The sequence below is a fragment of the Elephantulus edwardii genome, unplaced genomic scaffold (genome assembly GCF_000299155.1).
Source record: "Elephantulus edwardii isolate Elephantulus edwardi_28Jun2011 unplaced genomic scaffold, EleEdw1.0 scaffold00193, whole genome shotgun sequence".
Taxonomy (NCBI): Eukaryota; Metazoa; Chordata; class Mammalia; order Macroscelidea; family Macroscelididae; genus Elephantulus; species Elephantulus edwardii.
In genome coordinates this window covers 684353-697777 of record NW_006399943.1, presented here as the reverse complement: position 1 = coordinate 697777, position 13425 = coordinate 684353, and the positions used below count along the sequence as shown (strand labels likewise).

Here is a 13425-nt window from a genome sequence, read left to right as displayed (position 1 = left end):
GGGCAACACCTTGATGGGTGGTCTCCTTCTCTCAAGACTGACAGACTTGAAAACTGGGTGGCCAATGACTATGAATGGTAGGCAGCTCAGAAACTGTAGGTTTGGTTTTAGGTTTTCATGGTGTTCCATTGACTCAGCAGTTTGCATAAAAAAGACTGTTTTGTCTGCTGCCCTGCCACCATTGTCTTAAGTCAAGTGTCTATAATGTGGGCTTTAATTCTGAGTTTTCTGTCTATTCCTTTGTTTCTTGTCATTACACCAACAAGTGCTACAGCACATTATCTTAATCACAGGGGCTTTATAATCAAAGTCTTGGTGTCGGGCCACCCACTTTGTTCTTCAGTGTCCTACTGGTTGTTCTTTGCATTTCCAAATACATTTTAGCACCAGCTCATTGTTGTCTAGAAAAAAACCTTGCTGGGCTTCTCATTGGGATTATATTGCATCTGTGAATCCTTTTTGAAAGAATTGACATCTGTGCTACATTTGGTCTCCCACTTCTTCCTTTTGTGTTGTAGCTTTCCTCTGATTTCTGTGGTTCGTTGACATCTCCTGTCTTGTTTTTGCACCAGTGGCTCATATATTAAAATTGAAATGATGCAGAGACTAGCATGGTCCCCGCACAAGGATGCCATACAAACTGGTGAAAAAAGAAAATAAATTCCTCGTCTTTTTTGCTTTCTGTTTGTCTTGATTGTTTCTATCTCTTTCTCCCAACCCCTGCATTTAAAAAAGAAATTAGACAAACATTTTTCAGAAATAGGAAAAAAATGGTTTTTTTTTAGAATTCTGTCTTTTCAGTATTGACTTACAATTAAGTCTTCTTTTTAATTGAAAACTTTTGTTGTTTTAGGGTTTATAGTAGGTTTCTGTAACTTATCACAACATGACTTCAAGTACAACAATACTACTTTGCACATAGTATAAGGTTTAGTATAAGAACTTTACAATATACTTTCATTTCCCCCTCCTATCCTATGTGATATCATTGTCCTATATTTTACTTCAGTATATGTGGACGATTTATCAACAACCTGTGTTATGCGGATGACACTACCCTGCTTGCTGAAACTGAAGAGGACCTGAAGTGTTTGCTGCAGAGGGTCAAGGACTGCAGCCTACAATATGGATTGAGGCTCAATGTCAAGAAGACAAAGATTCTCACCACTGGACCAATTGGCAGCATCAGGATGGATGGTGAAGAGATTGAGATTGTACACAGCTTTAGTTTGCTTGGCTCCGTAGTCAACAGTCTTGGCACCAGCAGCCAGGAAATTAAAAGGCGCATTGCCATGGGAAAGTCTGCTGTTAGGGACCTCTCCAAAGTACTGAAGAGCAATGGTGTCTCTCTGGAGACTAAGGTGCGTCTGATACAGGCCATGGTCTTTGCAATCACTTGTTATGCATCAGAGAGTTGGACAATGACCAAGGAGGATAGAAGGAGAATTGATGCCTTTGAGCTGTGGTGCTGGAGAAGAGTATTGAGAATACCATGGACTGCTAGGAAAACAAACAGATTTGTTCTGGAAAGGGTTAAACCGGGTGGGTCCTTGGAGGCAAGGATTCTGAGGCTCCGTCTAACATACTTTGGACATGTTGTGAGGAGAGACCGGTCCTTGGAGAGGGACATCATGCTTGGGAGAGTGGAGGGACAGCGCAGGAGAGGAAGGCTCTCTATGAGGTGGATTGATTCAGTGACTGGGATAATTGGGATGGGTGTGTCAGAGACAGTGTGATTGGCACAGGACAGAGCAGAGTTTAGGGCTGTTGTACATAGGGTCGCTATGAGTCACAAGCAACTTGATGGCACATAACAACAACAACAAATGTTTCCAGTCCTTGGAAAAAGACATCATTACTGGGAAAGGTCAACGAAAGAGAAGAAGACCTCCCACAAAGTGGACTGTCACAGTGACTGTAACAATAATAGGCTCAAGAATGGTGGGACTGTGAGGATGGCATGGGGTCAGGTGCATTCCTAGTGGCTTTCTGAGTTGTAGTCTCTCAAAGGAACAGAACAGTTACTCTCTTTGTTTTGGATGATTATCCCTTCAAGCAAGCAGAATTATGAAAAATAGCTTTTGTATCCATCATCAGTTTTTGTCATATTTGGCACTCTTTTTATCAATGCATATTTCTACCTGAGGGTTTAAAAAGACTGTTCCCCCAGAGGTGGGCTCCTCAGTCTCACCAGCTACCCATAGGAGAAAGACGTCTGTGTCCATATCTGGAAATCCTGCGGTGCAGGGACGCTTTAAATTGGAATTGTTTGTTTTTGCGTGAAGAACTTGCTTTAACAGTCCTTTAGTCTAAGACTTGTGCCAGTGAATCCTCTCAACTTGTCTGAAAAAGTCTTGATTTTGCCTTTATTTTGAGAGCTGTCTTTTTTGAGGTACAGAATTGTGGAATGTTAGTTTTGGTGATGACTGTTGAGAAGAATGAGAATTTCAGAACACTTACTGTGTGAAATCTAGAGCTAGACCAAGAGGCTCTGTTGTACAAACAAAGCAAGGGACCACTATATGGTTTAAAATAAGGAAAGACGTATGTCAGGGCTGTAGCTTTCTTCATACCTATTTAATCTGTATGCTGAGCAAATAATTGAAGATGCTGGACTTTAAGAAGAGGAATATGGCATCAAGATCAGAGGAAGACTCCTTGTCAGACTATCTTATGCATGTGACACTTTTCTTGCTGAAAGTGAGAAGGACATTGGACACTTAGTACAGAAGATCAAATATGAATCACATCTTAATACAAGAAAAAAACCCAACAAAATAATTCTTACCCTTGGACCAATAGGCAACATTATGATAGGTGGAGAAAACAATGACTTTTTCAACTGTTTCACCTTGCTTGAATCAACAGTCAATACCCTGGGTAGCAGCAGTCAAGAAATCAGATGTTGTGCTGCATTGGGAAAATCTACTGTCAAGGACCTCTCCAAAGTGCCCAGGAGCAACAATGTTAAAGACTTACAGTGCACCTGATTCAAACTGAGGTCTTTTCCATCACTCCCTATGCATCTGAAAGTTGAACAGTGAATAGGTAAGATGAAAGAAGAATCAATACTTTTGAGTTGTGGTGTTGGAGAAGAGTACCGAATACTCCATAGACTGTCAAGAGAATAAACAAGTATATCTTGGAGAAAGTGCAACCAAGGTGCGCCTTAGAGATGGCTAGTCCTTGAAAAAGGACATCATGCATGAGAGGTGGAGTGTCAGTGAAAGAGAGGAAGACCCTTAAGGAGTTGGATTGACACAATGATGGTCACAACTGGCTCAAGTAAATCGAGATGATGAGGATGGTGCATGATAGGGCAATGTTCAGATCTGTGGTCCATTGTTGTTGGTAAGTGCCGCTGAGTGGTAGATGACTCATAGGGACCCTATGAACAAAAGACCTGAACACAATATAACTTTTATCCTTTCTCATAAAGTTTATCAGAGGCAAGCTGTTTTGGAAGTGGATGCCACTCCTGCTTCTGAGCTTGTTTAATTCAGGGAGCTCCACCAAACACTGTCCACCATGGGTAACCATTCTTGCATTTGACACATCTGTGTCACAGTGTTCAGCATCACAGCGACCACGAGTTTCTTCTGTACAGCAAATGGACAGACCAGTGCTCGACCACTTAGGTCATACTCAACAAGATTACCTAACAACAAGAACTGTTTTGTTTCCCATTTTATTTATTTTAGTTTTAACTTTAGGACTTTAAAGATTTGTACAATGAATTTGGAAGACTAAAGAAGGTTCAATGCTTCTTAGTTGTCATGTTGGAAAACAATACCAAACAGCATATGGACTGCCCAAAGGAAGAATAATCTATCTTGACAGAAGTTCAACCAAGGTGTTCCTTAGAGACAGAGATGTTGAAATTTCTTCTTACATCTTTCAGGCATGTTTTCAGGAGGGACCAGTCCTTGGAAAAAGGCATCATGCTGGAAAAGGTGGAGGGTCAGTAAAGAAGAGGAAGATTCTCAAGGAGATGGATTGACATGGTGACTGCAGCCATGGCTTGAGCAGGGCAGAGATAGATCATCAGGGTGGCGTAGGACAGTGCAAGGGTTCAAGTGTAGGTGAGCTGACATCACCCAGCAACACAGAGGTCATTCCATTGCCTTCTGGCTTGTGTAGTTTCTTCTGAGAAGTCAGCATAGCACTAATTAGTGAATGTATCATGAGCATCTAACTTAGAACATATTTAGAGGTGCTGTCTTTGTTCTCTCTTGCTGCTGTCATAAAAATGCCACAAATAACTGGCTTCAGCACACAGATATATTCTCACAGTTTAGGAGGCTAGACAGTTCAAATGCAGGACACCAGCTCCAAGTGAGGCTATGCTCTGTCATCTCCGGGGAAAGTTCTTTGTCATCAGTCTTTCCCTGGGTCTAGGAGGTTCTCAGTAGAAGGACCCTGGATCCAAAGGAAGAGCTCTGCTCCCAGCTCTTCTTTCTTGATGGTAGTATGTCCTTAGAGCTCTGACGGCTTTTTAAAAATCTTGTTTTCTTTATTGATTTGCTTACAACATTTATATACATTGTGTTTCACATTATTCCTCATTCATGTTGTGTTTCATACAATCATTTTTATGCATTATGTTTTATAAAATTAATCACCATTGGGCCTTGCCCATCACCCTGTCTTTTTACCCAGATCCTTACCCCCCTCCCTCCTTTTTAAATCTCTTATATCTCAAAAGAAGTTGACTCAAGGGACAGCCTAACTCTGTAGATTGTATCTTGTCTCATTAATATCATGTTGTTGTCATGTGCCACAAAGTCAGAACTGACTCCTAGCTGACCCTCCAGCAGGTTTTCAGAGGCTGTAAATAATACATCAGGAGATTGTGCATCTTTTCCTGCCAAGCACTTCACTGTGGATAGCTTGGTATAGTGACAGCCAGGCCATGGCTGAGATCAGAGTCCGGGCAGGACTGAGCGCCTTCTGCAAACAGAGAATTCTACCCCCTCCCCCCACCAGGAGATACTGGATGCCCTCTGCAAACAGAAGGTTCCTCCTAGCCCCCCAACAGAGGGGATGTTGTGTCTGAACTTTTTTTTTTCTTATTTTAAAGACTAAGCTTATCCATTGTTGTGTTGGCAACACTTAAGTATAAGGAAAATATAGCCTCATGAGATAGAAAATTATTTATTATTATTACTATTATTATTATTATTATTATTATTAGCCTAAACAAAATAAGAACCAAAGAGAGACTAAGAAAGGGGCCTTTTCACGGTGCTAAGCTGTGAGAGGACCTCTGTCTAAGCCTTCCTCTTTTTTAGAATTAGTCTCCTTGTGTCCTCGTGTTCTTTCTTTGTCCGGTTAACAGTACTTCATGGGTTAGAACCACGTACCTTTGGGTTGGCTGTGCAAGTTCTTACAACCAGGCCACCAGAGCTCTCTCGTTAACATTGTGGAGGTGAGGAGTCACAGCATTGTGATGGCCACACCTCTATTGGGCTGGCCCCTATGACATTCACTATGCATTTCCACGAAAGCAAAGACTTGTAAACAACCCTATCTATAGAGAAGGCTGAGAGAAGTCATGATACAGCTGCACACTGGGGTACGATGCACCCATTTGTAAAAGGTACCTGTTGCAAGTGTCCCCCCCAAAACAAGTGTAGGCTGTGCCTCTCAGTGTGTGTGATCATCTCCCAGCGATCTGCTGGGTTCAAACTGTGTGCCTTTGGGTTGGCGGTGTAGCTCTTTACCACTAACTAGACCACTGTATCCTGGGCACACGTTGCCCTTTGTGATCTCTGTGGTTTTATGCTTCCGCCACACTGTTTCCTGTGTTTCCCGTGCAGGTGTGTGTTCCCACCACAGTGTCTGTGGGTCTTGGGCTGTCTGCCTTTAACAGTGCTTTTCTCGGGTCCCGCCTGGTTTCCTCATTGAGTGTCTTTATCTCTTTCTCAGATTAAGGTCATCAAGTCAACACCAACTCATAGCAACCCTGTGTAGGACGCAGGACACGGCCCTGTCCCGTTGGTCCATCAGTGGCTGTCGGTCCATCTCACGAAGGGTCAGTCATCCTCTCTTCAGCTGACTTTTCTGCTTTCCCAAGACTGATGTCCTTCCCTAGAGGCTTCCCCTCCTCATAACATGTCCTGAGACAGAGCTGCACCAGCCTTCTTTCTACGGAGCATTCTGGCCTCGTTTCTTCACAGCTTTGCCTGTTCTTTCTGCAGTCCATGGTACGCATGTTCAATATCCTCTGCCAGCACAGTCATTCAAAGGACTCCGTGCTGCTTCTTCCATCTTCTGTGTCCAGCCAGTGACCGATTCTTGGTCTCTCCCTGCCCCTTACGACCTTGACACCGGGGTGAGCAATGCTCGGCAGTTCCCTGAACCTCTCGGTGGGTGCGCGTCTCTGGGCTGTAGACTGAAGTTGTCGTGTTTACAGACGACAGTCTTCTCTGTGTTATCATGTTCAGACTGAGGTTTTGGGTTTGGGGACAGAGTAACCCAGAGGTGGGGCGCCCTGCTCATCAGATCACGTCTGGACTGTGTGTGAGCAACAGGCCTGAAAACATGTTAAAATTGATCTCTTGGTCAAGCTTTATGGTGATTTTTGTTTTCTTAAAGACCCAAAATAATTAAACTTGGGGGTTTTTTCTTCTTGGGTTTACTGGTAGTTTGTATATTCGATTTTTTTGTGGGGTGGGGTGGGGTTGTGATATTTTTATTAAAGTCTTTAGCTTCTTTTTTTTTGTTCCCTGTAAATTGGATTATTAATCTCTTTAAGGATCACTCTGACAGTGTTAAGCGTTTAGCTGCTAATCCAAAGGTCAGTGGTTCAAACCTACCAGCTGGAGGCAGATGAGACAGTGACAGTGACAGCCCTGGCATCTCTATGGGGTAGTTCTTTTGTGTCTGACAAAAGCACTGTGCACTCTGACATTGGTGGTGGCAGTGGGTTTAGGGTTAGAGCTTCATCTCCTCATTATTTTGTTGTGAGGCCTCTTTCTCTATTCCAGGCACAAGTCTTGTCGGATGTTCTCTCCAGTCTGACTCTATGAAGAGTGTGATGTGATGAGGAGATGCTTCTGACGTGAAGTCCTCTGCGCACTCTTCCTGTATGTTTTGTGCATTTTGAGCTCAAAGGACTCTTTGCCAAACTCGAGGTCACATCTCAAGGACGTTCTCCTGGTTTGTTTCCCCTGGTTTGTTCTGGGTTCCCATGTTCCATCTCTGAGGAACGTTAGTGTGTTGTCTGAGGTAGGTCATGGCTCCCGATTTCCCACGTGAGTTTCTGGCTCTTCTGGGGTCTGACTTCCTTCCTTGGCTCTGTTGTTGGGTATCTGTGTCAATCAGCCTCAGACCGTGCACTTTTTGGGCACCTTAGGTGACGTTTGCCTGCTTCTCATTGCAGTTCTGTTGATTTTTGCTTTATGAATTTTGGAACTCTGTTATTAGATGTATGATCATAAATGTTACGTTTGGTTGATGCATTTACACCTTTATCATGATGAAGTGACCCTGTTTATCCCTAGTGTTATTTTTCTTGCTCTAAAATATATTTTGTATGCCATTAATATAACCACTGTGGTTCTATCATTTTATTTTTTAACTACTTGTCTTTACAATGTGCTTTTATAAGCAGCGTATATTTGAATCTTATTTTTTTGTCATTTCTGACCATCTCTGTCTTTTAATTGGAATATTTAGATTATTTCTATTTAATATGATTATTCAAATTGCTATCTTTAAATCTCCTCCCATGCAATTAATTAACTGCCTCTGAAGACCCACCTGAGGGTCAGCTGTGGGTTCTAATTCTGTGGTACTCAGAGGGTCAGCTGTGGGTTGGTTCTAATTCTGTGGAACTCAGAGGGTCAGCTGTGGGTTGGTTCTAATTCTGTGGAACTCGCAGGGTCAGCTGTGGGTTGGTTCTAACTCTGGTACTTGGTACTTGGCAGCAACATCTTTCAATCGGCTGAATTACTGTTTATTTTCTATTTGTCACATCTCTTGCTGCCTTTTTCTTTATCTGCCTTTTTTTCTCCTGGATTCATTGTTCACTTACCAGCTCAAACCCTTTGTTCTGTTAATTTACTGTCTGCCTTAGGGTTTTTCTAAGTATGATTCTTTATCACAATCTACCTTCCAGTGATATTTTACCACTTCACATTCCAGATAAGAGTCTGGCCATAATACATCTCCATTTCCCTCTCCTGCTCTGCCTGCTGTGATTCTGTTATGCATTCTGCTTACGTAGGCAGTCTTCTGGTTACGCCTGAGATCCATGCTTGACAGCATCTTTACACCCGCAGGTAGAGTCTGCAGGTTGAGTCAAACAGGTGAGGTACATCTGGTGTTTTTTCACCTTACTTTGCTTTTAGGGAGCTCTAATAGTGTCGTGTGGTGGAGCTGTACTGCTGACCCAAAAGATGTCTTCCCATTTGAATCTGCTAGTGTCTCCTTGAGAAAAAGCTGGGAAGTCCCTTCTATTTGATAGACAGCCTCTGAAAGAGCGGCTGGAGGGTCAGCTCCGAGGTGGTTCCAGCCCAGTGACGTGAGGGAGCCAGGGAGCAAGAGAAGGAGCCTGTGACAGACGGAGGGAGCCTGTGAGAGAGGGAGGGAGGGAGGGAGGGAGTAAGAGGGGGAGAGGGAGGGAGCAAGTGAGAGAGGGAGGGAAGGAAGGAGGGAAAGAGAGAAGGAGGCAGGAAGGGAGGGAGTGTCCATGGGAGAAGGAGCCCTGGTGGTGTGACACATTAAGCACCTTTGAAACCCCCAGCCACCCTCCCCCCCATGAGAAAGGTGGGCAGTCTCCTGTTTACAGCCTTGGAAACCCAGCCGAGGGCGAGGGCCTGTGAGTCAACTCCAGGGCAGGGCAGCAGGTGTGGTTTGCAGTTTAGTGCTAGAAAAGCCTAGAAGCCTTTTCCTTGATTGCCGGACCTGCCCCAGAGGTCAATTGGGATGAAGAATTCTTTGAGGGTAGGGGTTGGTTCCTGTGTTTCAAAGTGAGGATGACTTTAAAGGGCAAATAGGGGTTGGCCAGACCTCTGAACCACTGGTGGTGTCATGGCTTCAGTGTGGGACAGCTAACTGAAACATCTCCAGCTGTTCCGCGGAAGAAAGATGTGGGTGTCTGAGGGATTGGAAGTCGCAGGACTGCCTGTATATATGCATGTACAGCCCACCACACCTAGAAACCATTTTTAGTTAAACTGCTTTTGTTCAGTATTTCCCAGGGAGGTTTCAGTAAGGAGATAAGGTCATTAGTATTTACCCATGGACTTGCCATCTCGTCCTCCTCACCCCTCATGGGGATTCTGTCCTCTGTATGTCATTTCTGCCTGAAGGACTCCTTTACTATCTCCTTTAGGACAGGCTGCCTGGTGATGGTGTTCCATTGTCTGCATGTCTGAAAAGCTCTTCATCTCCCCTCTGTCTTGGTTTCCTGTCTTCAAATGGTCCCATCTCGGTCAGCATGGCCCTCCTGAGTGGATGGGTCTACTCTTGGGGGACCCTGGCCTCTGGGTGGCTCTTCCATTGACCACGAACTCTCCGGATTAAGGTTTGTCTGCAGTGGTTAGAATCGCGGAGGCATGCGAGCTGTGTTGCTCAGCTCCCCTGTGATATGGCCAGGGAAGACCTGCCGTGCTGGGGCTTGTTCTCGTGTTGGGACCGCTGTGGCCGTTGGCGTGCAGGGTCCAGGCCCGCTTCCCCGCCAGGGCTGGCTCACCGTATTCCTGGATGTGCCGGCAGGCCCCAGACTCAGGGCTCTTCTCTGTCCTCTTGTGACTGCTTCTTGACCAAGCCTGCCCGTTTGGCTGGATGTGGCCTCCCAGTCCTCCTGTCCCTGGCAAACAAACCTGATAGGCTTGACTTATGGGTCATCTCACAGCTGTTGGAGTTCATCAGCACAGGTAGACAGGACATAAAAACGAGCCGTGGGGGACTTGTCTGAACTTTGAAATCCTCCCTCCTGGCCTTTCCTCCTCTAGTTGCTCAGACGGTTATTGAAGGGGCCTCCTCTGGATGGCTGTCTCGTTCCTCCTCTGCCCAGGAGCCCCCCTCTGCCTGGGGTTTGCTCCGTGCCTCAGGGCCTCCCTCCCCAGAGCCTCCCCAACCTTAGGGTACCCCCTTTGCCCAGGGGTTCCCCTCTGCTCAGGGATCCCCCTCTGCCAAGTCTTTCTAAGCCCATGGAATCAACCAGAAAAGCATTTCGATTACGAGTGAGCAGTTTTGACCTGTGATGGCGGCCAGGCTAGAGGACTCGCCCTGCTCCTGTGGGTCTGACCCCGTCGGGAGCTTGGCCTGTCCGGATATTTCCTGACTGTTTCTGTGGCTGTGTTACCTGATGTCAGCACGGTGCCCTTGCTCACTGCTGGGCAGACACCTCACAGGTCCTTTCTATTTTCCATAGTCAAATAATCGCCCAAGGACTGCTTGATATCTTCCAGGACTTTAGTAGCAATGACAAAGGCTTCTTAACAGTGATGGGGACTGTAGTCAGACGATCAGAAGATGTAGGTTTGTACAGCATTTGTGTAATTTGATTTTTTCACATGTGCATTTCCAAGAAGTTAGGAATACCCAACAGTAACTTATTTTTTAAATGTTTCTTTTACTAAATAAGATAATAAACAAGATTATATTTTAATAAAAAAGATATCCATATCTATTCAGTTTGCATGCTGAGCAAATCGTTTGAAAAGCTGGACTCTGAAGAAGAAGGTGGCATCCAGCTAGGAGGACGATTCATCAACAACATGTGTTATGCAGATAATACACCTTGCTTCTTGAAAGTGAGGAGGACATTGAAACGCTTGGTGCAGAAGTTCAAAGGGTTTAGTCTTCTATATGGATTACATCTCAACATCAAAAACCCCTAAAATTCTTACCACTGGATCAATAGGTAAATGATAGTTGGAGAGCAGATTGAATTTGTCAATGATTTACTCTTTATTTGGGTCCACAGTCAACACAGGTGGTACCAGCCATCAGGAGTTTCAGAGAAAACACTGGAAAACTGTGCAATAAAGGGCCTCTCATAATTACTGAGGAGCAATGGAGTCAGTTTGAAGACTAAGGTTACTTGATTCAGGCCATGGCCTTTTTAATCACTTGTTATGCATCAGAGAGCTGGACAGTGACTAAGGACGACAGGAGAAGAATTGATGCTTTTAAGCTGTGGTATTGGACAAGAGCACTGACTCTTCCCATGGATGGCCAGAGGACAGGCATGGATGTCTGGGAGAAAAGTGCAGCCAGAATACTCCTTGGAGGCATATATAACAATGCTACATCTCTTATACTTTGAGCAAGTTGTTACTGAAGACACCGCTTGGAAAGGTGGCGGGTTGGTGAAAGAGAAGACCCTCAACCAGATGGGCTGATACAGTGACTGCAGCAATGGATGCAGGTGTGTCCGAGTTGGCGAGGATCATAACAAATTATGGATAACATTGTTAAGAAAGGAAAGTTCTAGAACAGTTAATTGTGCTTATGCAGAGCTTGTCTGTAGGCCAACAGGCAGTCATTTGAACAGAATGGAGAAATTTGTGTAGTTTTAAATATAGAAATGTGCATCAAGGTTGTATTCTTTCATCATAAAGCAAATAATCTGAGAAGCTGGACTGTTGTTGTTGTTGTTATGTGCTGTCGAGTCTCTTGTGACTCATAGCGACCCTATGTACAGCAGCCCTAAACCCTGCTCTATCCTGTGCCAATCTCATTGCCTCTGACACACCCATCCCGATTACCCCAGTCACTGAATCAATCCACCTCATAGAAGGCCTTCCCCTCCTGCGCTGTCCCTCTACTCTACCCAGCATGATGTCCCTCTCCAAAGACCTGTCTCTCCTTCCTGGACTACACAAAGAAAAATGTGGCATCAAGGTTGGAGGAAGATTCATCAGTAACTTCCAGTACATAGATGACACAGCCGTACTTGCAGAAAATGAAGACAACTTGAGGGGCTTACTTAAGATGACTGTGGTGGATTGTGCCTTCTCTTGACTTAGTCCTCTAGTGCTGCCACAACAGCAAAACCAAGGGGAGATGGCTTTGGCAGACAGAGGTTTATTCTCTCCAAGTTTAGGAGGCCAAAAGTCCAAAGTCAGGTCCCAGGCTAGGGAAAGGCCCTCTCTCTCTCCCTACTGGATCTGAGGAAGGTCCTTGTTTCTGTCAGCCTCTGTTCCTCAGAGATCTCCCTGTGTGCTGGCCTCCCCTGGTGCCAAGGGCCTCTCCTGGATCAAGAGATCAAGTTCGAAAGGACTCACTCTGCTCCTGATGATTCTTTCTTGGTGGTACCCAGGTCCCACCTCAGCTCACTTCCACAGGTCACTGCTATGGAGAGTGCCCTTAGGGCTGTGATGGGATTAAAGAGTTTTCTATCCCAATCTTAATCCTCTTGCAGATTTGGCTTTATCAGATCATGTGAGATCATGACATATCTTGAACATTGTATCATTGCATCCATGTGCATTTCAAGGGGACACAGTTCAATCTACAACACACCTCAGCATAAAACAAAAATCTCAGCTGGACAAACAGACACCACCATGATAAACAAAGAAGAGGCTGCAGTTGTCAGGGTCTGTGATCAATGCTCTTGGAAGCAGCAGCACCCAAGATACAACCCTGAGCAGATACACTTATACACTCAAAAGGCCTCTTCAAAATGTTAAAGAGCAAAGATGCCACTCTGAGTATACTAAGGTGCACCTGCCTCAAGTCACACTCCTTTCTGTTACCTCATACTGCTGTGAAAAATGGGGAGTGAGTAAGGAGTGCTGAAGAATTTATACATTCGGGTTATAGTGTTGGAGAATAAGGTTGCCTCTACCATGGGCTCTGGTGACAGTGCTGTTTCTCTGCAGTTCAAAGCTACCAGCAGCTCCCCAGGAGAAAGCTGAGCTGTCCCTTTTGTGTGACGCACAGACTTCCACAGCCCACTGAAGCGTCCACTGTGAGTTCCACAGCGGTGACATGACTGTTATTCCGAGGATTCCCAAAAGAACAAACATCCATCTGTCTGGAGAAACCAAAATGCTCCGTGGCAGTGACAATGGCAGGAGTTTGTCTTACACACTTTAGACATGTTCTCCGGAGAGACCAGTCCTCAGAGAAGGAGATGCTGTTAAATGAAGCCAAGGACCATACATTGGGTCTACGACAGCTACCACAGTCGGTTCAAATACAGCACTGGCTGTGAGGAGGGCTTAGGGCCAGGCAGTGTTTCACCCTGTTGTCAGTACAGTGACCGTGGATCAGAACCAACCTGACGGCACCCGTGGCAACATTGACTTTGACAATGACAGCAGCGTGATCTTGCTGTTCCTGTTCTTGCCTCTCCTTGATGGCTATTCCAGAAGGGAGCACGTCGCTGTGTTGCAGACGCTGGGACTGCTTCGCCCTCGTCCTGTGTCCTTCTCACAGGGCAGAGGAGTAATGTATCCGACA

At 45.1% G+C, this 13425-nt stretch overlaps 1 pseudogene; it reads left to right on the top strand.

The window, feature by feature from the left end:
* LOC102857068 overlaps positions 1-13425 on the top strand; it is a 39451-nt pseudogene that overhangs the window by 9665 nt on the left and 16361 nt on the right.